This window comes from Amblyomma mixtum, chromosome 4 (assembly GCF_055824585.1).
Source record: "Amblyomma mixtum isolate Tamu chromosome 4, ASM5582458v1, whole genome shotgun sequence".
In the NCBI taxonomy this organism is placed as follows: Eukaryota; Metazoa; Arthropoda; class Arachnida; order Ixodida; family Ixodidae; genus Amblyomma; species Amblyomma mixtum.
Window position 1 is genome coordinate 43,885,722 of NC_143015.1, and position 27,695 is coordinate 43,913,416.

A 27,695-nucleotide genomic window follows, 5' to 3' on the forward strand; every position below is an offset into this window, starting at 1 on the left:
ATTCCTTGCTCTGACGGCCGAAGAGCTTATGCAAGGTCCTAGAGTGTGCGGTATCCTGGATGACAAGGAAGCGCTTGCGTTGCTGATGAATATCTTAGATAACGGCTCTGTGGTTATGCCTTCCGGTTTTTGCAAGGTCCAGCGCCAGCGCTCGTAGGGTTTCATTAACTCAAGGCTCTGCACAGTTACTGTTCACTATACTGATTTTCGAAATAATCTCTGAGCTCATCAGTGTGGGAAGCATTCTTCCTTAGGGTGCGGAAAATAGCGTATCCTTTGAATAGTTTTCCCACTTCTCATTGTACTTGGGACATTTCACTATATATTACGTCGAATGTGCTACAGGTCTGTTCGGCATTAAATACAACATATTTTAGCCCAGTTTTGTGCGCTGATTATAAGAGATTTTGTTATTTTTATTTAGTACATTACGGGTGAAATGTACGTTAATGTGCTTTTCGTGTATTTGCTTCTGATTTCATTCTGTATTTCAAAACAACTATAATGTTTCTAGAAATCATGCCAGAAAGGTCTGATGTGAAAGAGCCATAAATGAAGACATATGTTTATCTTCCGTGATTATTTCACACTGACACACCCTCCCGCTAAGTGTGGCAAGCAGCGCTAAACAGATAAGCTGCGCTATGCTGAAACAAATTGCTAAAATTACACCAAATGGTCCCTGACTCTCTAGTTTCGAATTTCCAAGCAGACACAAACTTAGCTGTTGCCGCTGTTTCAAAATGTTCAGGTCCGTTGGCGCTTGCTTATAACGAACATGAGTGCCACCCGGCATTGATTCCTTATCCTCCGAAGTTTGCACCAAATGAATACGTCACAACGTCACAACGCGGTGCACCATGGTGTACAATTTGTGCCATATGCGCAGCCATATTCCGTTCGGCGAATTTCGGCTTGCGTTTTCAAGCCACTGCCCCTCTTCTCTCTTGCTCTCGAAACATGAGCAGCTCACGCGTTTATAGTCGAATACAACTTAAATTTGCAGTGAAGCTCCTTCCACATTCAGCCACCGCGCACAAAATTCCTCCGCGACGAAAAAGTAGTGCGCTGGTTAAACGTTTCTTGCTACCTAAATAAGAAGCTTATCACAAGAAAAGGTTACGAGCTCTAGATTTTGATACGTGCATTGTTTAATAAGGTCAAACATTAAAAAGTTCATTTCGCTTACCGTTGCGACTAGCCAGCTGAAGAATACAGAACGTCGCAGACCGCAGCTTAGTGTTAGCAACTGCTGCTTTTTTAAGTTGTATCCTACTATAGGGTCAGACCAATTGGCATCCACAGGCTCGCATGTTCTTAGAATTTACCGTTCTTCGGCGTGATTCTGATTAGCCAGCTGACCAAGCCTAGCGCGAGTCGAATGATGGAAGGTTGCCTTTAATTATGATGCAAATGTTGTTTGCTGGTATAATTCGCTCGCGCAGATGTAGAAATTTCGCGTAATCGCCACATCGCATCAGACAGAACATTTGCATGTCTTTGTCCTGTACCGTAAACCCCCAATATAAGTTTTCTGCTATCGCACTTGCGGATCACGATTTAAACTCTTTACGCTTCTTTCTGACCGGCTGTAACTTGGAGATTCCGTCGTTATATGTATTTTGAAAACGACAGGACAGAAGGTAGGGGCCTCTCCCTTGTCTCTCCAATTAGCTCTCTCCTTTGCCAGCTGCGGCACAGTATCCCCGCCAGCTTCCTAATCTCATCCGCCGACCTAACATTCTACCGCCGTCTGCTACTCTTGTCTTTCCGTGGAATCCACTGCGTTATCCTTAGGGACCAGCGTTTATCTTGCCTTCGCATTACGTGCCCTGCCCAAGCCCGTTCATTCCTCTTGGTTCCGATTAGAATCTCATTAACCCGCTCTTGTTCCCCCGTCCACTCTGCTCGCTTGCGGTCTCTCAACGTTACACCTAACATTTCTCTCTCCTAGCTCACTCTGTTGTCGTTTACTTAAGCTGAACCCCTTTCATTAGACTCCACGTTTTTGCTCCATATATGAGTACCGGTGAGAACAGCTTTTGTATACTTTTCTTTTGAGGGATATTCTTCAACTTCCACTCATGATCTGAGGGAACCTGCCTTATGTGCTTCATGTCGCTCTTATTCTTCTACTTATTTCCCTTTCAAGATCCGGATCTACGGACTTTAGCTGCCCTAACAAGACTTATTCCCTTACCACTTTCAGCACCTCGCTACCAATTGTGAACTGCTTTTCTCTTGCAAGACTGTTAAACATTACTTTGGCTTTCTGCAAGTTTATTTTAAGACCTGGCGTTCTGCTCTGCCTGTATATCTCATTCATCATGCTTTGCAGCTCTTCTTCTTAGTGACTTAACAAGGCAATGCCATCAGCGAATCGCAAGTTACCTAGGGATTCTCCATTAACTCTTATCACCAAATGTTCCCAATCCAGGCCTGGGAACACCTCCTTTCCGGAACACCTCTCGAACACCTCCATTTCTCTATCACCTGATTGATAGAGTCAATATGGTCTATTGTCGAGTATTGTTTACGAAAGCCTGCCTGATTATTTGGTTGATTGGAATGTAAGGTTGTCCTGATTCTATTTGCGATTATCTTAGTAAATACCTTGTTGGAAACGGACAGTAAGATGATCGGTCTCTAATTTTTGAAGTCCTTGACGTCGCCTTTCTTATGAATTAAGATAATGTTAGCATTCTTCGAAGCTTCTTGTGCGCTCGAGGCCATAATGCATTGAATATACAGGGTGGCTAGCTTTTGTAGCACAATCTGCCCTCCTTTCTTCAAGCGATCTGCTGATTCTTGATCCTCACCAGCTGTTTTCCCACTTTGCATTGCTTCTAAGGATGTCTTTATTTTCTCTTCTGTTACTGACGGGATGTCCTATTGATGGGCGCTACTGCCTCTCTCATTAAAATTTTGTTACTTCGGCTACTGTATAGATTTCTGTAGACCTCTTGGGCTATTTTAACTATTCATCTATGTATACTAATGACATTGCCTTCTTTGTCTCTTATCACATATATGTGGTTTTTACCAGTGCCTAGTTTCCCCTTCTATGCTTTGAGTCTACCTCCGTTTTTTACGGGGTGCTCGACTTTCTCCGTATTGAACTTCCTTACGTCGGCTACCTTTAGCTTATTAAATAAGTTTGATAGCTCTGCGAATTTTATTCTGTCCGTAAGGTTGGAGGCTTTCATGCTTTGGCGTTCCTTAACTAATCACTGCCCGCAATTATGAGTGGTTATGGGGGGGAACAACTTGGTCGTTTTTACTTTTTAAGTCTAGGCATCAAGCTTGTTCCCGGTCGCTCCTTCCTGAATTATGTTTTCGCGTGTGAACCCTGGTTATTAAACGTAACCACAGTGCCTCGTTGAAATGAAAATTAACGCGAGGACCTCTAACCGACAAGCCAATGTGTTCAGAAGCCTCCGCGCTCTAACGTTCCCCAGTAGATAAAGTGGCACCAGTCGTGATGCCTTGTGTTCAGCTGCCGATGTCAAGGACGCGAGATCAAAATTCCAATTTAGGGAGTACGCTCTCGACTAGTTGATGCCGCGCAATGGCTGAATTCAGCGCACAGCCCAGACAGTGTACTCAAAAAAACACTTATGACATAAGTCGGTGCTCATAATAGGATGAATTTAGCGCAAACCCCTGACGAGAACGGAAGAAAACACATATGGCACTAGTTTGTGCTGCATAATGAGATGAATTTCGCGCAAAAACCTTACGAGGGGCACAAGAAAACACATATGACACTAGCTGGTGCTGCATAATGGATCAATTCAGAGCAAATACATACCAGCTACAGAAGGAAACACATATGTATATCAGTGTCATTTGTGTTTTCTTGTGCCCCTCGTCCGGCTTTTGCGCTGAATCCATGCCATTTAGATCACAATTAAATCGTGGAAGCCGCATTTAGATCAAGTCGAAGTGCGGACATGTCCGTTTATTGTGTAGTCAGCACACATGATGAAGTTCAGTTGGTGAAAATGAATCCTGAGTTGTCCACAGCAGGGTCTATCACCGTCCATTTGTTAATGCGTGATGTTAAACACCACACATCATACCACGTCGAATACACCGCGGCAGCTGGCGTTCTGTTGAACATTTTATTCAGTCAACGTCGGAGTACAGAACATTGTTTACGTCCAACCGAATTCGTAGACGGCCTTCACCGCGTAAGCCCTGCTGTCTGTTACGGTCTCAAAGGATGTGTTGCCAAATCGTTCTCGAAAGCACGCCTGTTACCATAAAAGAGAGAAAAAAAACGTCAATAAACAAGAATACACGCGGAAGACACAAATTTCATGAATGACACGGGGCATTCTTCAGCCGGCAGACCTTGTTCCAGTCGATGATTCTGACCTCTCTTCTAAACTCCATATTCATTGGAAGAAACACTGTGGTTCAGAGGTATCCTAGCGCGGCTACATTATGACACGATACTTGTTGGCTTTTGTAGTTGGATCGGCTCGAATGTGGAGGAACGAGTGGAACAGTGACTTTCCCAGTTAACCTTGAGTGGCATTGATTTTTGTTCTTTATCGTGAGGAGTCTATTTGCGTTCATAATTTTGCAATCCAGCCGAAACTTAAGGGTGCTGGGGTTTGATAAAAAAGTCGACTTCCTTTGTTCTGCTTATTTGTATAATCCTCGATAAATATAGTTAAAAACGGTTGATCAATGTTCTATAGAATTCAAAGGAGCAAGATTAGTCAACAATCACATGGAATTAAGCGGGGGTTGTGCCAAAATAGTTGACAGCGCACTGCTTTTAAGAACTGCCTAATCACTAATAGGGTATTAAATAATTGCATGGCATTTGGATTAGGCGACCGACAGATCCAAACAAGGGAAGTCACTGTGCAACCTGAAAACTGCCTTCCACTGTTGACATTACGTCTGAGCGAAATATGTTCTCTTGGAACAACTAGTACCGGACTTGTACACGTAAGAGTACGATACAGAGCCATAGTGTAAAAGACACACGTAAAAGTGCTCTAAAGTGTTTATTAGGGCTGCGCACTGACCACAACTGAGCATAGTGACGACAAAAAATCGACAGCGACCACAGGCAACGGGAAGGACTATTAGGCTGATTTCGCCAGTACTTGCGCTGCGCCACCGTGGCCGCGATGCACTCTGGCAGTTGTGCGAATTCGGCCGGCAGCCCCGCGGGCTCGGTGTGTGGCGTACGCGCGAGAAGCAGTCCTCTTTGCGTCGCCACGCGGTATGTCTCTTCATGGATGATTTATTTGTGAGAGAAGTGGGTCCACCTGAGGCGTCTCATGTGCTCCGACAAGTGCGCGAAGCAAAGGACGCCGGATTTTTCCTTTTCTCGAAAAGGTCCACGAGACAGAGGGTGCAGATGGTCATGACAGGCAGCTGAAGAAGTCCTGTTTAGCACTGTTATAACTAGAGGCCAGATTTTTAGGCACTAAAAAGCACGTTTTAGGCGCCATAAATAGGCGGCTAAAATTGCAATTTAGGCACCTAACGGAGAAAAATGGGCTCTATAAACTTTATCAAAATTGCACACAGTTCCGAAGTTCAGCGCGCAATATCTGCCGTAAAATAAAACAAAAACACAGCAGGAATGATTTGGGACCTTAAACAATGTGCGAACATTAGAAGCCGTTTTTTCTAAGGCTTTCGCGCAACTTTTCGTACAATACACATGCTTCAGCAGAGCAAAAGGGACGGTCAGCAACCCTTTTTAAACACTTTGGTATACCTCGAAACAAACAGTTCGCTTGTCGTGTACAAAACTAGAAACAATGAACACCTTAACAGGAGGCCATGTATTTAGAAATTGATAGAAACATTGTCAATTCAAAGCATCTGACAAAGAGTTCAGTCCTTGCTCACACAGGAATTGAACTTATTTATTGCAGGCATACACTATGCCTCAACATTAATAAATATGTTGTCATTTGTGTAAACAGTGTTTTATAGTTTGTGGCTTCCCGTGTCTGGAGCCACGCGACTATCAAATGGTGCTTGCCATTAGAAGGGTCTGGAAACCATAAATACGAGATGCTAGAAAATGTTACACACAGTGCTGCTTGATGCGGAATATGCCGAAAAGAATCATAGCTCTGCACGGGCCTACGTACATCCACGAGGATCCATGGTAAAATAAACATCATCCAACTAGAAATCACTGTTAAAGCTATGGAAGCAGTAGCAGACAAGCACCATCTGGGGCACAAGGAACGAAAATAAGGCAGGTTACCCAGGTGGAAATTTTAATCAGTTAAACTGTTTCCATCAGGTTTATGGAACATTTTACAGTTGGTTTCAATTGGAACCAGCTGGAATTATTTGGACGAACCTATAACTTACTCCGTATACTTTCCGAAATGTGATGCCATCTGGTCAACTACCACTTTAACAGCCAAAGTCATCAACAAGCTGCCACGATAAAATGGCAGAAAATAGGAAAAAGGTTCATTATTTGAGATAGAAATGGTAATAGCGCTGCAATAAGACGTACACAAGAAAGACTGACACAGGAGAGCGCATGTCCTGTGTCAGTCGTTCTTGTGTACGTCTTATTGCAGAGCTATTACCATTTCCGTCTCAAAGGAAAAAGGTTGCTTCGATATTTTTGGCTGACGTGGTTGGTATTGTGTACACAGCCGGCGTAGGTGCAGTGTTCACCACAGCCAACTGACGAGGTCATCTAATGTTGCCACGTGTGTGTTCTACTCAAAACCGAAATGGATTCGAAAGCAAACAGAATCTGAAAGCAACACTACAGCGTATTTCAGGCCCCTTTTCTGTAAAATAGGGCATTTTTAGGCACCGACGTCGGAAATAGGCATTTATAGGCACTGACACCAAAAATAGACATTTATAGGCACTATAAAAAGAGTGTTAAACATATCGTCAACACCTAATTCGTGCTCATATGTAAAAATGGTGTGCCTACGAAGCGTTGAAAAAAATAGGCATTTGCCTAAAATCCGGTCTCTAGTTATGACGATGCTTGCGAGCTGCGTTTGACCAGACGACGACCCCTAAGAAGGATACCGCGCTGAGAAAGCGCCTGCGGGATTTCATCACGCTTCGCTGGGTGGGGATGACCTTTCTGGAGAAGGACGCCAGGGGACAGCGACCGATGATGGACGGAATCAAGGGCGCCTGTTTGGGGGAATAAATGGACGGAGCCATCAAGTGACAGCCCGTTTCCGTCAGGAGCCGCCCCACCGTAGAGAGCTCGCCGCAGTTGAGGCCCGCGGCGTCGCAAGAGCCACATGTGTTTTCGGTGACACGGAGCCGCTTGCACCACTGTTGGTGGACTACGGGAATTCGCAGCGCACTTGCAGTTGCTCCTCTCCCGTTGCCACGGGTTGACTCTGCAAAGAGTGACTCCGTGTGCCACAGTGCTGTGGAAATTTGATTGGTGCCCAAGTTGGGGAAATGTGCCTCGTGTTGGATTGGCCCCCGCCTGATGGAGTGGCGAAACCTTAGGGGATTTATGGACCTTGCTGAGTGCGAAAGGAGGCTCTGGGCCCTGTCGAAAAGGCTGATCCAGTCGCTCGACGCTATCAACTTTTAATCATTGATTCTTTGCTCTTCTGTCTTCAGTATGTAAATAAGTTTCGTAAAAGTGCCATTAAACCCGCTTGTTTTCGTTTTCCAAATTTCGAAGCTTCAGTCTTTCCTCAGCCCGAATTCTCAACATGCTATCAAACGGAGTCCGTGTTTGAGATAGCCTGTGCACCACGGCAGCACATTTTTCCGTCTTGTCCCCGTCGGTGAGCGCACACCGGAAATAGTGAACTTTTAAGGTCTGAAGCTCTGAATGCCATTTAAGCGCCGCTAAGCTTTGAGGCAGTCCCTTAAATTGCCAACTTGGAGGCGGTAGGATTCACCTTCGTGCTGCGAGGTCAAGCCGCTTTTGCAGCGATTTCTGCCCCATATAATGTTGTGGGCGAACAGCTGTGCGACATTTCATTGCCAAATGCAGAAATCGATAATGTGTATGCTTGATGCGTGTATTCACTTCTGACACCTCAAGCTGCCATATATAGTAGCGATAGCGCTTTCTATATTTCACGGAATGAGAAAGCGTGGCTATTGAACCTATGAAATCAGGAATGACTCCTGATGTTTTGTTGCACATCGGTTTTTGAGCATACGAGATATTACATTTTAGCAACATGTCATTTGGTGCGAATGTGACTGCTGTTTTACTCAGTTTTTTTAAAGTAAAAAAGAACGCTGGGGTTTCATTATAGTTAACCCGATACACGTGCAAAAGAATGTGTTTAGCCTGCTTAGCACATGGTTTTGCTTTTCTGAGTCGTCGGTATGTCTGACGACGATATTAGACATGGGTTAAGCTCTGATCGAGGTTAAGGTGATCTGATCTGTTCGCGCACTGTTCTGCTCTGTTCGGCGATGTGCAATGAACAGCGCTAATGTGTATTGGAGTTTAACACAAGGCGTGAACAGCCGCGGCGATAATATAGCACTTTCATGCAGTGGCCAGCCAAGCTGATCTGTTCATTGTACTGCTTTTGCAGCTTCGGTTGTGAAGTAGAGAAAGGTTAATCTAGATTTTACCCATCAGTCAACGTGTTCAGACTCGTACTGAGAAAATAGCGAGCGAGTTGCATGCTATGCGCCCCGGCAGAAAATATTATATTGCGCTAAATAAAAGAACAAATTCGTTTTGTAATAATCTGGTAAAATCAACCTATTAGTCACAAAATTAAAAACTCTTCATCCTTGATTTGGTGCGCTCAGAACCTCAACATGGCTTATTTTTTTCTCATTAAGTACTGAACACAAGCTTTTCTCACAAGTCTGGAAAAAGAGCATAGATCGCTCCCGGCGCTAAGCTTTTTTGCTGGTAACCCGCTGAGCACATCTTCAAGGTATTTATAGGTTTATATGAATAAAAGAACTACCGTAAGCCCAGTTTTGAAAAGGACCATGATGAAAAATAAAGACAGCAAACGTTATCTGGTAGGACTGTGGCGATTACCTAGAAGAATACAACTAAAATTAACATGGCAAAATGAGGTCGCAAGAAGTGTGAATACTGCCTGAAGACGTTAAAAGGCGTTCACGCAGAAATGTAAAGTCAGAAATGTTCTCTTTGAAAAATGAGCAAAAGGGACAGTCAAGCGCGTTTTCATCGTCACCTGCAACATTTTTAAATACGAGGTTCGAGTAATACGCGCAGCAATGCCGCCGCGGTCACACCACTCCCTGCAGCAACTGAATACCCTCTCAGCGATGTGCCTTCAACGATTAGCACTGCACCCTTCTAACCTCCGTAGGGGCGCCTCTGTTTCATTTAGCTCAACGCAATAAATGAAACGGCGGAAACCTACTTTGACGGGGTATAATGCCAATCAATGTGCCAAGTAAGTTGGGCTTTCGTGCAGACGACACCACGAAGGACTACATTCAAGATTGCGCTTGGCTACTTCTGGTAAACGCGCGCATACGCAGTGGGCTTTGTATAATCGGTCTATTTATTACTCCCTATGGCCTTCATAGGTTGAAGGTTCCGGTATTGTGTATGCTTTACATTGCAAATACTGATGGGCATCGTAATTACAGATCCGAAATGCAAAACTCTGCCTACTTCTCTACTCCTACGTCTAATTGCCAAGCTTCTCACGTTAGGACAACTCACGTCTCATCCACATCGATAACATCGTGTTCTTCGTCTTCATATTCGAAGTCTATGATAGGCGCACAGAAAAGATCCTTTAAACAATTACGTCTTCTTGCTTACCCTGTAAAATTGCAAATGCTATACAACGAAGGTAAAGTTCTTAACCCTTTGCGGTGTGGCGTCTGCGATTGCGAACTTGACTTTTGAAACTTTTTCTTGGAGGAGTCTAGCGCTGTTTTCAAGAAGTTTGATGAAGCTCTGTTGTGACGAAAAATATGAAATCCATCCTGATCAAGGATGGCCGTGGTCCTCGCCGGCTTGCTTTTCTGGGGCGCTGGCCTTTTTTGGCCGCGTTTTCCGTGACGCTTGGTCTCTGGGCCTCGCTCTAAGGCTTAGCCCTAGCAAGGCAAGCCTAAGCATAGGTTCTAGCAATAGCAGGGGAGACTTATTAGTAGAGTTCGCCGATAGAAATAATTTACCGATCATGAATACCTTCTCCCGCAAACGAGCCAACAGGAAGTGGACATGGAAGAGCCCCAATGGTGACTAAAAATGAAATAGGCTTCATAGTGTGCGCTCACCCTGGCATTCTAGAGGATGTGGAGGTCCTCGGAAAGGTCCGTTATAGCGACCACAGAATAGTAAGGTCTCGTATTAGCTTAGATTTGAAAACGGAACAGAGGAAATTAGTGAAGGGAAAGTCTATTAGCGAGTTAGCATTAAGAGGAAAAGTAGAGGAACTTAGGAATTTGCTGCAGAACAGATTTTCCGCTTTAACTGGAGATGACCGTAATGTTGAAACAATGAACGATTGTCTCACATATATTATTACGGAGAGCGCCGTAGAAATAGGCGGTAGGATGGTTCTACAGGATACCGGGAAGCTATCTCAGGAGATTGAAGATCTTATTAAGAAACGGCAAAACATGAGTACGTTTAACTCCATAGACAGAATAAAACTAGTAGAGCTGTCGAAGTTAAGAAATAAGTGCAAGCTAGCCGACATCAGGAAGTTTGACATGAAGAAAATCGAGCATGCTCTAAAAAGCGGAGGTAGCATAAAAGCAGTGAAGAGAAAACTAGGCATAGGTAAAAACCTGATGTATGCGATAAGAGACAAAGAGGCCAATATCATTAGTAATATGAATAAGATAGTTAAAGTAGCCGAAGAGTTTTACACAAATCTATACAGTAGCAACTGCAATCAGAATGTTACTGAGAGATGCAGTAGAGCACAGCAATAGGACATCCCGCCAGAAATTAAGGAGGAAGTAAAGAAAGTCATAAGAGCAATGAAAAAGGGGAGAGCAGCTGGTGAAGATCAGATAACAGCAGATTTGTTGAAGGGTGGAGGAGAGATTGTGCTCGAAAAACTAGCCACCCTGTATACGCAATGCCTTGTGATCACGAGCGCACCTGGAGCTTGGAAAAACGCTAACATTACCTTAATTCATAGCAAAGGAGACGTCAAGGACTTGAAGAATTACAGACCGATCATCTTATTGTCTGTTGCCTACAAGGTATTTACTGAGATAATCGCTAATAGCGTCAGGACAACTTTAGACTTCAATCAACCAAATGATCAAGCAGGCTTTCGCAAAGGATACTCGACCATATTCACGTTATCAATCAGGTGATAGAGAAATGCGCACAATATATAACACGCCCCTATATATAGCGTTCACTGCTTACGAGAAAGCATTCGACTCAGTAGAAACACCTGCAGTCATGCAAGCATGCAAGCATTGCGGAATCAGGGTGTAGAAGAGTGTTATGTGAAAATATTGGAAGATGTTTATAACTATTGCACAGCTACCATAGTTCTCCATAAAGTCAGCAATCAAATTCCAATAAGAAAAGCTGTCAGGCAGGGAGACGCGATCTCGCCTATGCTATTCACTACCTGTTTAAAGAAGGTATTCCGGGGCCTGAAATGGGAACTGTTGGGGATAAGAGTTAATGGAGAATACCTAAGTAATCTGCGATTCCCTGGTGACATTGCCTTGCTAAGTCACTCAGGACATCAACTGCAAAGCATGAACAACGAATTAGACAGGCAGAGCAGAACAGTAGGGCTAAAAATTAACGTGCAGAAAACCAAAGTAATATTCAACAGTCTAGCAAGAGAGCTGCAGTTCGCAATTGGTGGCGCGGTGCTAGAAGCAGTAAAGGAGTATGTCTATTTAGGGCAGGTAGTGACAGCTGATCCGGTTCATTGGTGGGAAATAACTAGAAGAATAAGAATGGGGTGGAGCGCACATGGCAGGCTGTCTCAGATCATCAATGGCAAGTTACCAATATTCCTAAAGAGAACAGTATACAACAGCTGTATCTTACCGGTACTCACCTACGGGGCAGAAACGTGAAGTCTAACAAAGAGGGTTCAGCTTAAGTTAAAGGCAACGCAGCGTACTATAGAAAAAAATGATACGTGTAATGTTAAGAGATCGAAAGCGGGCGGAGTGGGGGAGAGAACAAACGCGGGTTAATGACATCCTATTTGAAATCAAGGGGAAGTGGGCTTGGGAGGGCATGTAATGCGAGGCAAGGTAACCGCTGGTCCTTAAGTGTAACGGAGTGGATACCGAGAGAAGGCAAGCGTAGCAGGGGGCGGTGGAAAGTTAGTTGGGCGGATGAGATTAAGAAATTTTTGGGAATACGGTGGCCGAAACTGGCGAAGGATACGGTTAATTGGAGAGACATGGGCGATGCCTTTTCTCTGCATAGGGCGTAGTCAGGCTGATGTTGATGAAGATGAAATCTATGCTACACAGAATGGCAGGGCCATTTACTGCCTAGGAAAAACAATTGCTTCTGAAACAAGAAATAAACATGGACGTCTCGTACTTTCACTGTGCGCCTCGGAAGCAGGGTTGCCAGATGGCTCCGGCCTCTGGTAGCCAAATTGGCCTATGTAGTAGCCCGAACGTAGCCAAAAGCAAAAATTTTGCGTAGCCCAAAAGTAGCCAAGAATATTTGTTTTTGGGACGACATTTCTTAAGCATATTAAAGTAATTTTCGGCAAGAATATTTACATATTAGATTTCTTTCCCGCACATGATGCCTGAGGTGGTGCCCACGGCGTGTTCTTTCCGTTGTTACGTTTCGCATCCCTCATGCGCGCTAACCAGTGCGGCTAACCAGGTGCGCTAACCAGGTGCTGAAGACGGGGCCGCAGTTCCACTTTTCATGCGCGGCAGTAGGCCATATCACCTGAGGCGGGTTACGACAGCCAGTCTGTCTGCACGCGGCAAAGAACGGCGGCGCTATATGACGCTATATAATATTTGCCCATTCTGATTAAAGTTCTCGTAGCGACGGATCTAATGCCATGTCATACCACTAACTTCCGCCGTCCTCGTTAGTAGTTACAGTGGGTTCCGCGCCGCGCCAAGGGATGACGCCATGGCACCGTATGAGTGCACGCTGATTACGCAACGGACACGGCGCTCTCGCGTAGCTCGCAATGAATCTCGACGGCTGCACGTGGGCCGCTTGAGGCTGCAGAAAAAGCGTAGGCTCTTGCGAGTGGCGCGCTTGCTGTGCCCACCACGGAAATAGGTAGAAACAGAAGAATACCTTATTAATGCGTAAGCCAATTACTTGCCTCATGCGTATCTTGAGCAGAATGTGTCCGCAGAACCAGAACAAACAATACAAGAAAAGAACATGCCTGGTGGTGGTTTTCCAACCAGCCACTACCGCAGCCGAAGCCGAAGCGGACGCCCAAACCACTAGGCCACGTCTGCGGTTAACGATTAATATGTGAGGATCACGAAACCGGGCAACAGAAGCGAAACAGTAGCATTTAATGCTTACGCATTCGCACCGCGTAGGGAGACTTAGTTCTCTTAGTGTTTTACCTCTATTCTGGTACCATGGTCATCCGTGGTGCACGTACACGTCAATGGGAGAACGCTCACGTGGGCAGACGGCAACAGTCTATGTTCGGTGGCGCGCGGGTGGCGTTAGTTCGCGAATTAAGTGGAATCTATAGGCCGTGAAGAGTTTTGCTGGGGGCAACTTTCACGCAGTGTCCACTCTTTATAAAAGAAATCGAAAGGCCATGATCCTTGGCCGCCTGACACACACAAGTTTTCTCGAACACAGCGTTTACAAATTGTCAATTTGTAGCAGACGCGCTGAATTTCTTTAGCCAGCTATAGCCTGCATTTTTATTCCAACATGCCTTTTATTTCTCTCCCTGTGTTATTGTAACAGAGCACATTATAACTACTTTAACTATTTTTTTTCACGCATGAAAAAGATGTAGCCCAAAAGTAGCCACATAGCCAAACCGAAATTTCTGACGCCAACTCGGACAAAAAGTAGCCCAATTTGGCTATTAATAGCCCAATCTGGCAACCCTGCTCGGAAGTGCCGTCTGGTGCGGTAACGTTTTTTATCGGAAGTGGTAGAATTGTTTACTAAGGAAAAATATAGATGATTTTTCGTTGCGGAAGCTGCTTTGGATGGTAACTAAAATAACTGTGCATAGTTGATTTCGCTAGAGAATAGTTCTGAAATTCTCTGAGCAAGGAAGACGCGATGTGCGTGAATTTTTAGAGATTTTGAAGTATTAATGCTATTCTTTAAAAGGGGAGGTGGTGGAAAATATTAGCACACAATGCTTAAGATTTTTTCACCAGAGGCGAACATAATGCACGTCTGATTAGCTTGAAACAGGGTGTCACTGAAGAGGAAGTTCAACGAGAGGCGAAGAAAACGCACACTGGCAACAATCTGCCGCCGCAAACGGAAATGCAACCTGCCGATTTCGCGGGTGACGTTCTGGTTACTGACGCTTCGTAAAAGGCTTCTCTTGGACCGCAGAACCTTTGACCTTCGTGACAAAGACAGACCCGGCCTTCGCGTGTGAGGCAGTGCAACCAAAAGTAGTTAACAAATTTAAACACCATATGCAGACGTTCTCAGTACTTAGGCACATCGACAAAAACGCCCTCGTAGAGCTGTGTGTCGAAACAAGTTTTTCAACTTGCAAGCATGCCTTACCCTAGCTACCAAACATCCGTCAGCTACTAGTGGACGTAACGTCTGCAGCCGTAACAACAGAAACCAAACGCTACCACTTGTTTGGCTCGCGCTCGTCTCTCAGAATCGTGCACCTAACAAACCTATCAACGGCAATGTTTCTGTAAATCCAGTCTGAGCAGTGTAATTCACCAAGCAAGAACCAGCCGTCACATAATTCCGCATCGTGAATTACTCACTGGTAGAATAATGAGAGGCCTGATGCTTTTCACGTGCGCGCTGTCATCACTCTGCGGTTGGAAAGAAATTCAGGCACAGAAAACTTTTACGAAAGCTGTACGAGGCTCCTGATCATTGCTGTGGTGCCCCGCGTGAGGAACTCATGAACCTTCGCACAGCCAACCTGGACATTAGGGTGCAGACGGCATGCGTGTAAGGCTTCGGAGTCATATTACAGCCTTTAAGTTTATGCTAACTTTGAACACCACGTAGGAGTATGCCAAGGCACAAGAAACAAAACACACTTTTTCCTGAAGGCAGCTCAACTGCCGTCGAGACCCATTCAGCAAATATAAAGGGACATTTGATGGTGTTCCTGATTTCAAACTCGAAGAACGACAAGGTCATTCTGTTGCTAGCTACCTGAAACGATATGTCAAAACAGGTATTCCGAACGTAACTTCGTTAGCAGGTACATAATTTTTCGTGTACCGAACTGTTCTATGTTACGGGGTACCAGAGATTTCAATACCGACATGGAGAGTACATTCATGACTGAACAGAGTGCTACTGCATGAACGTCAAGCCATCCCCGACAAGTGGATTGACGGAATGATTGAGCAAAACTGCTGCTATTGTGCTCTCATTGTATGTAGACGTCTAGACCAGAACGTGGTATGACGTTCTTCCTCTGTCACATTGACAGAGTGAACGTGTCCTTGTGCGCAGTTGACATCCGTGAAGTCTAGACGATGCTGTAGGCCATGTTATGCTTTATAATATAGACTACTTGAACGCTGACACTCTTTCCTGCTGCACGGTGAAGATGTCGGCAGCTGGGCGACATACCGGTTAAAGATCAACAACGCAGGACACACATGATGCTTTGGTTTTGTGTGGCCTGGAGTTTTCGCTTAGCATCAAAGGCTGATGGACATATGATGATCAGTATCGAAATAGAGGCCACGTGTGAGACCTGTTTGGAAATCGCTGACGAGGGCTGAGCAAAAAATTACTAGGACGATGTTCTGTAGGTTACTGAGCCATACGGGCAGTTCGGGATCTTAACTACCAGGGCGTTCCCTATGATTCATGCGCCACGACTTGGTCCTAGTGGTCGTGATAAAATCCTATTGCGAGCAGCAGACATGAACTTTCCGTTGTGTATGTGCATGTTATCACTTCACAGCTGTTCACTTCTGGAGCTAGCGCTTTAGTCATCGGGACGGTGATTCCTTTTACAGGGTCAGTGACAAGCTGCATATTTCGTCGTTTTAGCACTGAGAGCAACTGTATGTGACCTTGATGCTAGGATGGAATATGCCAGCGCTTATCAGCTGACGTCCACATCATTCTCTCTGCGAAGTCGGCAACTCTCTGTACGGTCCTTACTATGCGACTGGCCTTTTTACCTTTGTATTTAATACTATCACTATTTGTTGCAGCCAACAGAGGGAGGCGCGTGCGGTGATTCGCACTCATTAATGCGAAAGCATTTCTTGGCTCACAAACGGCGTCCGCAGATTACGTGAATAAAAAGTGTCCATATCATCAACCGTCACCATTAGTCGCTAATTAATCATCAAAATTAGGTATTAATCAGTCATCACAAAGTAGCCAATAAATAACTGTCAATTATTAACAATAACTAATGAATCACTAATTAAACAGAACAAAACAGTCACTAATTAGAATAGCTAATTTCCCACTCATTATTCGCTGCACCATCACGAGATGATTACATTTGCATCACGCCAAGATCACGTAACAAGAGCAGGGCACGACAAGTCAAGGCACGTCTTCAAGTTAGAGGCTATAGCTTGCGATAAGGTTCAGTCGATGACATATCCACCTTCAGTCGCATGGTTTAAGCCGCTTTCGAGGTGTCCACCGAGATCTGAGACCAATTGCGTCCTTTTCCTTTCCTCAAAACAAATTCTTTCACATTCCTCCATGTGAGCAGACAAGTGACCTCCGAATTTTTTTATGAGTGCGAGAAGGCTCATTGTGCACTACAAAGATGGCGGCCACTTCCACATTTGTGGTGTGAAATGGGGAGCCGAAACCGACCGTGCACATTAGCCTCCGTGCGACCAGATTGCGTACCGCTTACGCACGAGCCAGAAGTGATCTCCTTTCTGCCTTTTTAAGCGGTAAACTTCGGCATTTCGTGATTTGTGCGATGACCTCCAAAAGAACGGCCGTTTCAATATTCAGTGCCCGCAAATAACCTGCTTCCATAGAAGTGTGCAGAGATCTATGAACGCCTAATTATGAAAAGAAAGAGAGCCTACTTCTCAGCCCATTGATCGTGTTCAAAGACCTGGGTGTTGTAAAGAACCACTGCATACGGGAAGACTACCTATCAGTACGTACCGACTGGTTACTGAATTCTCCATTGGTTACCGACTGGTTACTGATTGTTACCTGGTTACTTCAACCTGCAGCCTCAGTCATGTCACCTTTCATGAGATTGGAGGCTGCGTGCGGCAAGCGTCCCCAAAGCTACATCTATGAAAGCGGTTTCTCTTCAAACCATATTTGCGTTTTTCCCGACCCGCACCTTCATACAGCAGTATCCACATTTTCGACTCAAAGTCGACGTCTATACAAAACACGGGAAGGTTTAGAACAGCATTGAAGCTGAGGTGAATTCTTTGTCTTCGACTTTCTTAAAGGCCTATGTGTATAGAATTGATACACATATTAGGATACCACAAAATCAATTCGAAAACGCTCACCAATAGGCGGAGCATTCTTTTTCCACGGGCATAGGGAATCTTGGCCACTGTGTACGCATTAGCACTCTGCCGGAGAACATGAGTAACACAAAAAAAAATCATTTTTATATTTCTCCATGGACCAACGCCAATCGGTGACGTTACCGAGATACAGAGAGGCTGCTGTCACTGTTTGTACGTAACAGCCGGGGTCACGGCCTGTAGGAATGCGTGTAATTAAATGTTTTTAGAGCAGTTTAATCAATTCACTGTGGACAACTAAGGTAGCGCCTTAGTAACAAAAGCCAATTACATCCTTGAACAGAATGTACAACGTTGTGCGTTGGTAAGGCCCTTGAGCGAATGGCCTTGACTCGTCTAATTTTCTCGAGGCGAGGAACTTCTTCCCACATTCTCTCACCGGCTTCCGACGCTGCGTCTGGGCACAGGACATGTTTCTGATTCTCCAGCACACCTTGCTGTCACCTACCCCCACTCAAATTAAACGCACTTGTGACCGTCGATATTCGGAAGGCCCTCGACGGTATTTGCCACGACCACACCCTTTCTCAACTCGCCTCTTTGGACTGTGGCTCCCGCCTGTACTCTTATATCCGTTCATTCCTCTCCAAACGTGTGGCTCGCTTTCAAGTAGACACCCATTTGTCCGACCTACACTACCTCACCCGTGGCACTCCTCAAGGTGAGGTTCTCACTCCTACCCTTTTCAATCTTGCTATGGCCTCTCTCGCCTCACAGCTAGCTCAAAGTCCCGACCTGCATCATATATTTTACTCCGATGACATCACCCTGTGGTGTTCGTCGGGCTCTCCCGGTTACGTACAGGGCGCCCTGAAACGTGGCCTAGATCTCATCGACTCCTTTCTCGCCACCGCTGGCCTCTCTTCTGCTCCTGAAAAATCCGAGCTTCTCCTTTTCATCCATTCCTCACAAAAGTGCTCACACAACCACTTCGTCTCTCTCCACCTTTCTGGCTCCCCCACTCCTGTCGTCACACAGTGCAAAAGTCTTGGCTTCTCTTTTCATGCGGCCAAGAATGTGCAAGCCCTCCACCACGCGGTCACCACCTGCCACTCGGTAACTCATCTCCTGTGGCGCGTGGTCACTCGACGCCCAGGTCTCCACGAGGCTCATGCGTGCCGAGCTGCCCACGCGCTGGCCCTCAACAAGGTCTTGTACTTTGCACCCTACGTTTCCTTCACTCAGACTCAACGCTCTCGACACTGCCCTTGTGGGCCTCAAAAGGCAGCTGTCAACCTCCTATCACTACCTCTACCGCTAAGCTCTTTGCCACTGTCCTCGTTCATCCTCTCCATACTCTTCTCATTTCATCGTGACTCGCAGCTTTCCCGGCTTTCCGTTAAACGTCAGGGTGAGTGGTTATTGACTCCAGCGGGTATCTCGCCCATTCCCATCTCCCCGTGGCCGGCGCGGTGGCTCAGTGGTTATGGTGCTCGGCTGCTGACCCGAAGGACGCGGGTTCGACCCCGGCCATGGCGGTTGAATTTCTTTGGAGGAGAAATTCTAGAGGCCTGTGTACTGTGCGATGTCAGTGCACGTTAAAGAACCCCAGGTGGTCGAAATTTCCGGAGCCCTTCACTACGGCGTCTCTCATAGCCTGAGTCGCTTTGAATTGAATCCAAACTTTATTTTAAAAATGTGCACATTCTTTAGAATGAGCCACAGCCCAAAAGCTAAAGAAAATAGCTTGAAAATGCCTGTGGCTCATCTAAGAGCCATTACAACATAATAAATAAGATAAACACATTCATACAACGGTGGCAGGTCGCATACGAGCACACTATAGAAAGAACTAACATTTACAGTTGAACGGATTGCTACACAGAGATGTAGTTTGAAACTAGAAAAAACAATTAAAACTGAACAAGATGCATTTGAAAGTTACACACACTGCTGGGTTGATGACAAATGGGAAAAGGACACCGATACATACACAAACTACAATATATGATAAGAAGTTATGGAATATTATTTACAAAGTACACTTTTAAATCATGCGGTCGGAGGTTATACATGCTAAGCTGGTTAGATTCGTAGCTGTTTAGAACATTAGGTATAAGAAAATTAATTGCTTGTTTACCATAATTAGTTCTAGTGCGTGGAAGTGTCCATTTTGCAGTTGATCGGGTTTGAACATACTTTTCTATGGGCTTTAACATTGCAATATTAAGCAAAAAATTACATATTGATGGTGAAGAAAATTTGAGATAGTATAATAGGCGGTACTCAAGAAAAATATTTACACCAATTACTTCATACTTAATAAACAATTCAGCCGTATGGGCAGTAAAACTGGCACCTTCGATAATCCTGATAGCTTTCTTTTGGAGAATTAGAATTTTCTGTAGATTTGTTTTGGATGTGGTAGCCCAAACTATGTGGCAATAGTAAATGTGTGATTGGAATAGGGCATGATAAATCATTCGTTTTATACAGGGAGGAAATTCAGTGCGGTACCGAGCAAGAAAACCAACGGAAGGAGCTAATTTCTTATGAAGATGTGTTGCGTGTGCGGTCCAGCTCATACAGGCGTCAAAAATTACCCCGAGTGATCTGAAGGTGTCCACTATTTCTATTCTATGGTTACCAAGTTGAAGATCATCGTTTAAGTTAATTTTGACGTTTTTAGGTCTGAAGAAAACAGCTTTAGATTTATTGGTATTAATAGGCAACCCATATTGAACGGACCACGCATGCAAAGTTTTAAGAACAGCATTACCGCGATTTAATAAATGATCTGTTGAGGAGCCCGTTAAGAAAATATTGGTGTCATCTGCGTACAGAATGAATTTAACGTCACTGTCAATGTTTACGAGGTCATTTATATATACGTTAAAGAGAAAAGGACCTAAAAGGCTGCCCTGAGGCACGCCACAGTTTATAGCCTGGAGAGTGGTTCCATGTCCATCACAGAAAACGTTCAACCGTTTTCTGTGGGACGTTAAACCCCACAAATCAAACCAAACGAAACCATCTCCTCCTGTGTACCTCTTCTATTCCTTGTCCGGCTTCCTATCTTCGTAGCCTCCCCCTCCCGACCAACATGATCCCCGTTATGCACACCAGTCGTCGTCATGCGGCCACGGAGCACCATTCCCCTTTCTTTGATACCAAGGGTGTAGCCTACACGCATTCCTCTTTCGGGGCTCCTCGAGGTTCCTGCGGCTACACCCTGTATCATCCCTACCTCCCCGCTCCTGAAATCCACTCCAGCGGGCCCTATCTACGCCCTCCTGACGCATTGTCACTCGAGGTCCGCGCCATTGCTCATGCTCTCCAGTCATTTGCCCTCCTTTCCTCTCTCCAAGAGTACACAGTCCATAAGGAATATTTTCTCCCATTTTAATAGAATGATGGCCACAGTACCACCCTCAAGCCTATATACTTCTAGAAACTGCCTTTTGAAAAACTTAGATTAAGGCAGCACTAATCCTGTGTGCGAGAAGTCTTGTCAGCACACTGTGCTGAAAATGCGGAGGGTATAGCAGGAGGAGATGTGCTGAAGTTCTCAACATTGCTGAAATGACAACAGTTGTGCAGATTTGTAGACCTTTGTAGTAAATATGAAAGAGTTGCGGTGGACGCCAAGGTGTGTTCAATAAGTCCAGCCTGCACGGGTTGCGCAGGAAGAACATACCTTGTTACTAAAAGCTCTCTCGAGGCAGTCCACAAGCTGAAAGATACGAAGCACATGTTAATATAACAACGGCATCTCATTAAAGGGCGATTTCAATCATTAAAGTTATTTAGTATGTATAGGGAGCGGTGCAGTGCAATCAGTGCAGTCATCATTACAGTGCAATTCTGCACTGGCATCACCGCCGCGTTTGTCGTCTGCTTCTGCCTGCTTCATACATGTCACCGCCCGCGTTGTGACGACGTAGTGTATCCGCGCCCGTAGCCGTCGGTCGCTTGCGCCGCTCTGCTTGTTTGACGTTGCATAAACCACAACGCGGACCATGCCATTCACATGATATGCGGAAATGAATGTTGCATACGAGAGGTTTGTAGTGTCACGGCCGCTCAATGGAGGCGCACTTGGTGCGGCCCGTCGCGTCGCGCCTCAATGGCTGGGGAAGCGCGTATTGGGAGAAGTTCAAGTTTCCGCCGTTATTCTAAGCGGGGGCGCCACCTCTCCGTGGCAAGCCGCCGCCGACACGGACAGCCAGACGACGCGGAAGGGGTGCGCTGGCTGTGTTGGCGCGTGTTTTCGCTGTAACTGCTCTGCATGACCGCGTGGTTCTGCTAGTTCTGCGTGCTTGTCATCGGTTCCTGTGTAGACAGCGTCCTAAGCGCATGCGACACCATGCCACGCAACTGCTGTGTGCCGCTGTGCACCACAAACGCAAGAAAAGATCCGAAGATCGGTTGCCATGAGTTCCCGCAGAAGCAGCAAGCTATTGAACATGGTGGTTTCAGCCCATCTTCCCTATTATGAGCAATGTCCGGAGTTGATTTGCGAGAGAGAAGACCGCAGTCACACCGAGAACTTCTGCAAAGCCTTTCTAACCAAACTAATGCGACCACTGCTGACCAATTGGGCAGAAAACATCAATCTTACGGTGGAAAAAATTATACTTGCTCATAAACCGCTTTCGAGGAAAGTTCTTCGCTTGTAAAATAGGCTTGAATGCCTTCGTTGCATCACGTGGCTTCAAAATAATACGCAAAACATTGGCTGAGTCTGCTGGAGTCTGGTTGAACTGGCTTTCTTGTGTTGTTTCCTTTGCAACTGTTTGTGTCAGCGGTATATTTACGAGGGCAATCCCAAAAGTAAGGTCTCCAAAGGGCTGCGACCGCAGGGAAACTATATGCGTGGCTGCTCGCTATACTACTGTGTTCATTGTTCCCCGTCTTCCAAACAAGCCATGACTCAGCGCGAAAGGGCCTGTCAGTCTTGGCCCGGCAACCATTTGGAATGGAGCTCCCGTTTGTCGCTACCGCCAGGAGCGAAGTTCACGCAAATGACGTTCAGCCAATCGAAAATTATCCCCAGTTGACGGAAGTGTACGGAGAGTCTTGCATGGATGTTAAAAACTTCAGCAAGTCGTGTAGGGAGTTCGCATCTGGTAGCACTGGAATTCACGACGAAAAAGCGGTAGACCGTCAATATCTGATGAGACAGTCAAATGATGCGGCAATATCGGAGGATCACCCTCGACGAACTCTGCATTTTGGTTCCTGGCGTTTCTAGAAGCACTATTGATAGCATAGCACTATTTGACTGCAAAGTTGAAATATCGGGAGGTGTGCGCAAGACGGGTTGCGCGAATGCTCACAGACGACCGTCAACAACAATGCGTTGACTCCTCCCGCGAATTTCTTCCGCGTTCTGAAGATGAAAAGGAGACCTTTCTTGGATTCTATTGTTACGGGTGATGAAACCTTGACATTCCACTTCACGCCTGAGACCAAACAAGAATCACGTGAGTGGCGGCACTCATCTTCGCCCAAGGCGCGAAAATTCAAGCGAGCACAGTCTGCTGGCAAAGGCAACTGCGTTTTGGGATCGAAAATGGGTGTTGTTGGTAGACGTCTTGGCTCCTGGCGCCACAGTAAACGCGGACAGATATTGTGAAACCCTAAAGAAACTCAGACGGGCGATTCAAAACCGCAGAAAAGGACCAACGCTCGCCCCCACGTTGCCTGTCAAACCATCGCTCTTCTAGAACAGTTTGTACGGGACGTCACCAGCCACTTACCCTAAAGTCCGGACTTGGAACCAAGTGGCTACCACTTGTTTCCAAAGCTAAAAGAACACCACGCTGCAAGGCGCTTCACTGATGATGACGAAGTGAAAGATGCGGACAAACGCTTCTTCAACGGCATAGCGGCGAGCTGGTATGACATGGGTATACAAAAACTGCCCCAGCGTCTGTAAAAATGCATAGACCGCAACGGCGATTATGTCGAAAAGTAGAAGAATGGTGTCCCTTTTTAGTGATTTGTGATTTGCTTATAAGTGATTTGTAATTTGCTTAAAGTAAACATATCTTTCGATTTATAAAAGAAAGGCAAACCTTAATTTTGGGATGACCTTCGTACTTGGTGGTGCCCAATTGAAACTATTTCTAGCGAAAACGGAGCAACAGGCTGAACTATAATGCTGAACGTTACGACCACAAACGTAAGTCTACAGAAAGTGAACGTTGAATAAGTGGCCCGAAACCTGTTCCCGAGTTCAAAACTGTAATATGTACTAAGTTATTACAGTGGTTGAAGCGCCCGTAACTGAGTGGGTGACGACTCAGCGAAGCGCACTTCTGCTCGATTCTCGGTGTAAATGCACGTGCGATTTGGAAAAGCGCAGTGATGGTGACATGCCGCTATCACGCTATCAATAGCAAATTTGCACGTGGAATCACCATAATGTGTGAAACGCAACTCATAAATGCTAAAATTATAAAGCGCCTAACGCGCGGACGCCTGAACGAAAGCACTGCCTCGGCCGCTGCGCACAGCTCTCCGCCCGGACTCGTCACGGAGCGGTGGCGCCGCAGCGGTGGCGATGAGAACTAGGCGCAATATGGCTCTTTCGGGCGACGCGACGGGCCGCACCCAGTGCGCTCTCCATTGAGCGGCCGTGGTAGTGTTCTGTGTGGCATTTTTCAGTCACTTGTAACTAATTTCTGCTGGTTACTACATGGATTTCCACGGGCTTTGCATTCACGGCTATGCCAAAGTTGGTGTATGCCTCTGAAAAAGTTGTGTTTCAATACAGCTTTCACGCTATTGTATTTTTCTTTGCAGGCCCAGACAGTGATTTTGATTAATACGTCGACCTCTCAGATCTCCCATTTCCTGACCTGACTGTGGTGTGTGTTTTGAGGCCACAGCATCCTCTTATATTTTCAAATGAAGTGCCAAATTTAAAGCCAGTTCTCTTTAGCGTCTTCCCATTTTTCTACACGAATGAAAGTCGCTTACTACAGGTGAGAGTCACCACTGAGAACTGCATGCAGAAGGCTGCCTGAAATAGAATTCTCGCTGAAGGCAGGCACCACAACTCAAATACGTCAGTAAGAAATCATAATTTTGCGCAGTTACAGAAGGCACACAAAGGAGTCTACAAAAGTCATATAAATTAAGACCTCAGTTGATGTCATGACTGATCACGCATCATGTGCTTTCGGGAAGACAAACCTAATTGTGCATTGTGATTGAGGCGTTCCAACCTGCTACAAATGTCTGTTATTATTTTAAATGAGGAACTACACTGGTGATGTTTCACGTGCTTATTTTACTTTTATTGATTGCCTTGCGTTCTTACTGCAGATGTGTCTAGTTTTGATTTCTTAGTGGTATTAATAATAGTAAGTTTGATCCTTCTTTTAAGCTGCAGTATCAAAGAGCCTAGAAAAAAAATAATCTACACCAGACCATGTCCCTCTTCCCTCTTTTTGGCAAAGAAGTCCATTTTGTTCGAATCGCGAGAATATATTTTGAAGACATGAAGCACCTTTTCATGCACCCTGTGGACAGTGCAGAGCTGCCTCAGTGATGTTGGCTAATTACACAGCATTACAAGAATATGTTGTAATTTCACTGCTTTTCTCTAACTAAACAGCGCACTTTGACTTTTATTCCCCTGAGTGCAGATGATGGAGAGATTTCACCCTGCCCGAACTTGGACGATGTGCATGGGGAACAACAGCATTACTCTCTTCAACACAGGAGGAGTCGTGAAAATTCTCTTCCATGATTCGAAAATATACCAGGAATAGTGACTTCGGAACTGCAGCGTCTCAACCGGTTGATACTGCACTATCATGAGGGAGACAGCTTAAAAAGAAGCTGGGGATATGGTTTATGGTCTATGGGATTTAACGCCTTAAAACGATTCAGGCTATGAGGGACGCCGTAGTGAAGGGCTCCAGATAACATCGGCCACCTGAGGTTCATTAACGTGCACTGACATTACGCAGTACTCGAGCCTCCATAATTTCTCCTCTATAGAAATGTGAGTGCCGTACGAGTTCAACGAGCATTTTTCGGGTCAACAACCAAGCGCTATAATCACTGAGCCACCGCGGTCACTATGGGACCAAGGAATTTTAACAAAAATTTTGAGTGTATGAATGGCAGCACAAAATCAAAGAGCACTGCAGAACGTTATTGCGCTGAGCTAAGTTTTCCCATCCTTATTGTTATCTCATATACTCTACTTTTTGCATTGCGCAATAGACTCCTCATTCACTCACCTCCCACACTAAGGACACCCCAGCAGTTAAACAGTCTTGGCTGTCATGGCTATGCTGTCATGCCAGTTCAAGTTCCAATGCATTTACGTCACTTTAAATACTCTGAACATACCTCCATTACAAAGCTGTGTTTAAGGTTACCAATTCGAGACTGTTGAGCTTTGTATAAGCAGAGATATGCCATCTCTCTTGGTAATGTAAGAGCCGTCTCCTGATGCTCATATATTTTGTGTAGAAAGCATTCTCAATTGGCTTCAACATACAGTACCATATAGTCCAATACACTCAAGAAAAACGCCATAAACCCCTCCAATGAGGCCTTCTAGCCAGTGGGGTAAACCGATTGTCATGACTTTGAGGATAATACCCTTAAAACTTTTAGCATGTCATTGCAGGTCTTGGCAGATCAGAGGGGATTAACCGCAGCTTATGGTCTATGCCATTGCATGGAAGACCTGCTCCCAGGGACATATGCACCTTCATTATTGAGTTGCATCTGACCATAGTACATCTGCCCGAGTAGATATGGCTTTCTTTGCCTCCGAGCCCCTTCTTCCTCTTTATTAAGGTGCAAAAAAAGCGAAACCAACATGTATAGCCAAAAGAAAACAAGCAATGAAATTCACAGAAAAGTTCAACACAAGTCATATATAACGTATGAGGAAGTGAAAACAAAGAAAAATCTTGTCGCAAACTTTTTCTTCTTTTTTTCTTTCAGATTAGCAGGTCAACAATTTTTCAATTGTGAAGTTTGTGTATTCTAGTACTACAGCATTCTGCATAGCAACTGTGGCACCTCAGAAGGACGCAGATATAGTCCAGTGGATTCCTGTAATGCCCTAGTGCTTGTAACGTGTTGAAAAATTGTATCAAGCGAGTGGTGACAGGTTTCACTGCCTTATCTTTGAAAACTAGTAGATCGCACAAACGCTGTCATCTGTAAAAGGGAGAAAGTTTTGCTGTTTCATTTCTGCTGCTTTGTTTTTTTTTTTCACAGGAGAAGCTGTGTAGTCCGCGCATTAGCTTAAAGTTTTTGAAGATGCGGATGTGTTTTTGCTCTTTGTATAAAAACAAAAAATTCGTGGGTCGCTGTCGCTTTTCAGGGCGCAGCCGCATTGTGCGTGGTTTCCGGCAGTTGGACATGAGCTACAAACTGTGTCGGATATTCGAACACCTGCCTTTATGTGGCTATGCCTGAGCTAAAAGGCATTCATTGGCCAATGGTTTGGAAGAGTGCATCAAGGTTCATTTGCTGGTTCACATCAATAAAGGTTGCCGAGGCATGCATGTCTGATGTCCATGCCCTTACTGAATGCTCTTCGGATGTCCTGGCCGTCCAGAACTCAAAGGAAAACTCGAACTACTATCTCTGCCACGTTGTGCATGTGTGGGCGGCTGCACTTTCGACTGATGCAATGAAATATTTCTGAGAGGACTGCACGAAACGCAGTGAAAAGTTTCTAGGGTGACTGGCACGGCATAAATGTGAAAAATGCAAAAAGACTGTGAAAGGTGAATTATGACTGTTACACCCATTCTAAAAGGGTGTTAGTGACATGTTTCACGGTTTCTGGTCAGAAAGGGTGAAATTGTGAGAAAACCGTCGTTTATAAGAAGGCTTTGCCCCCTAAAATTGCCTTTTACTAGGGATGTAACGTTGTTAATTATAGACACTCAAATCCACCTTAAAGGTGTAACTTGGAATGCAGTGTACTCCGATCATTAGTCAAATGAAATAGGTTGTACTTGCCACCAATGTAGTGTTCTCGGGTATGGTGTCCATGCAGCTTTCAGCTATTGCGCAGGTGTGCTGGAAGAACTGCAGTGAAAATTATTCTCTCTGACCACATGCTCATCTCATAATTC

General features: G+C 45.2%; 1 long non-coding RNA gene across 1 annotated transcript; it reads right to left on the bottom strand.

The window, feature by feature from the left end:
- Positions 1-4,110: 4,110 nt before the first annotated feature.
- LOC149346348 (uncharacterized) lies at positions 4,111-21,302 on the bottom strand. The gene is made up of 3 exons (XR_016292071.1): positions 21,266-21,302; positions 17,608-17,673; positions 4,111-4,256 (listed from the first exon to the last, which is right to left on the bottom strand). It is a non-coding gene; the product is annotated as an uncharacterized LOC149346348 (long non-coding RNA).
- Positions 21,303-27,695: the final 6,393 nt, after the last annotated feature.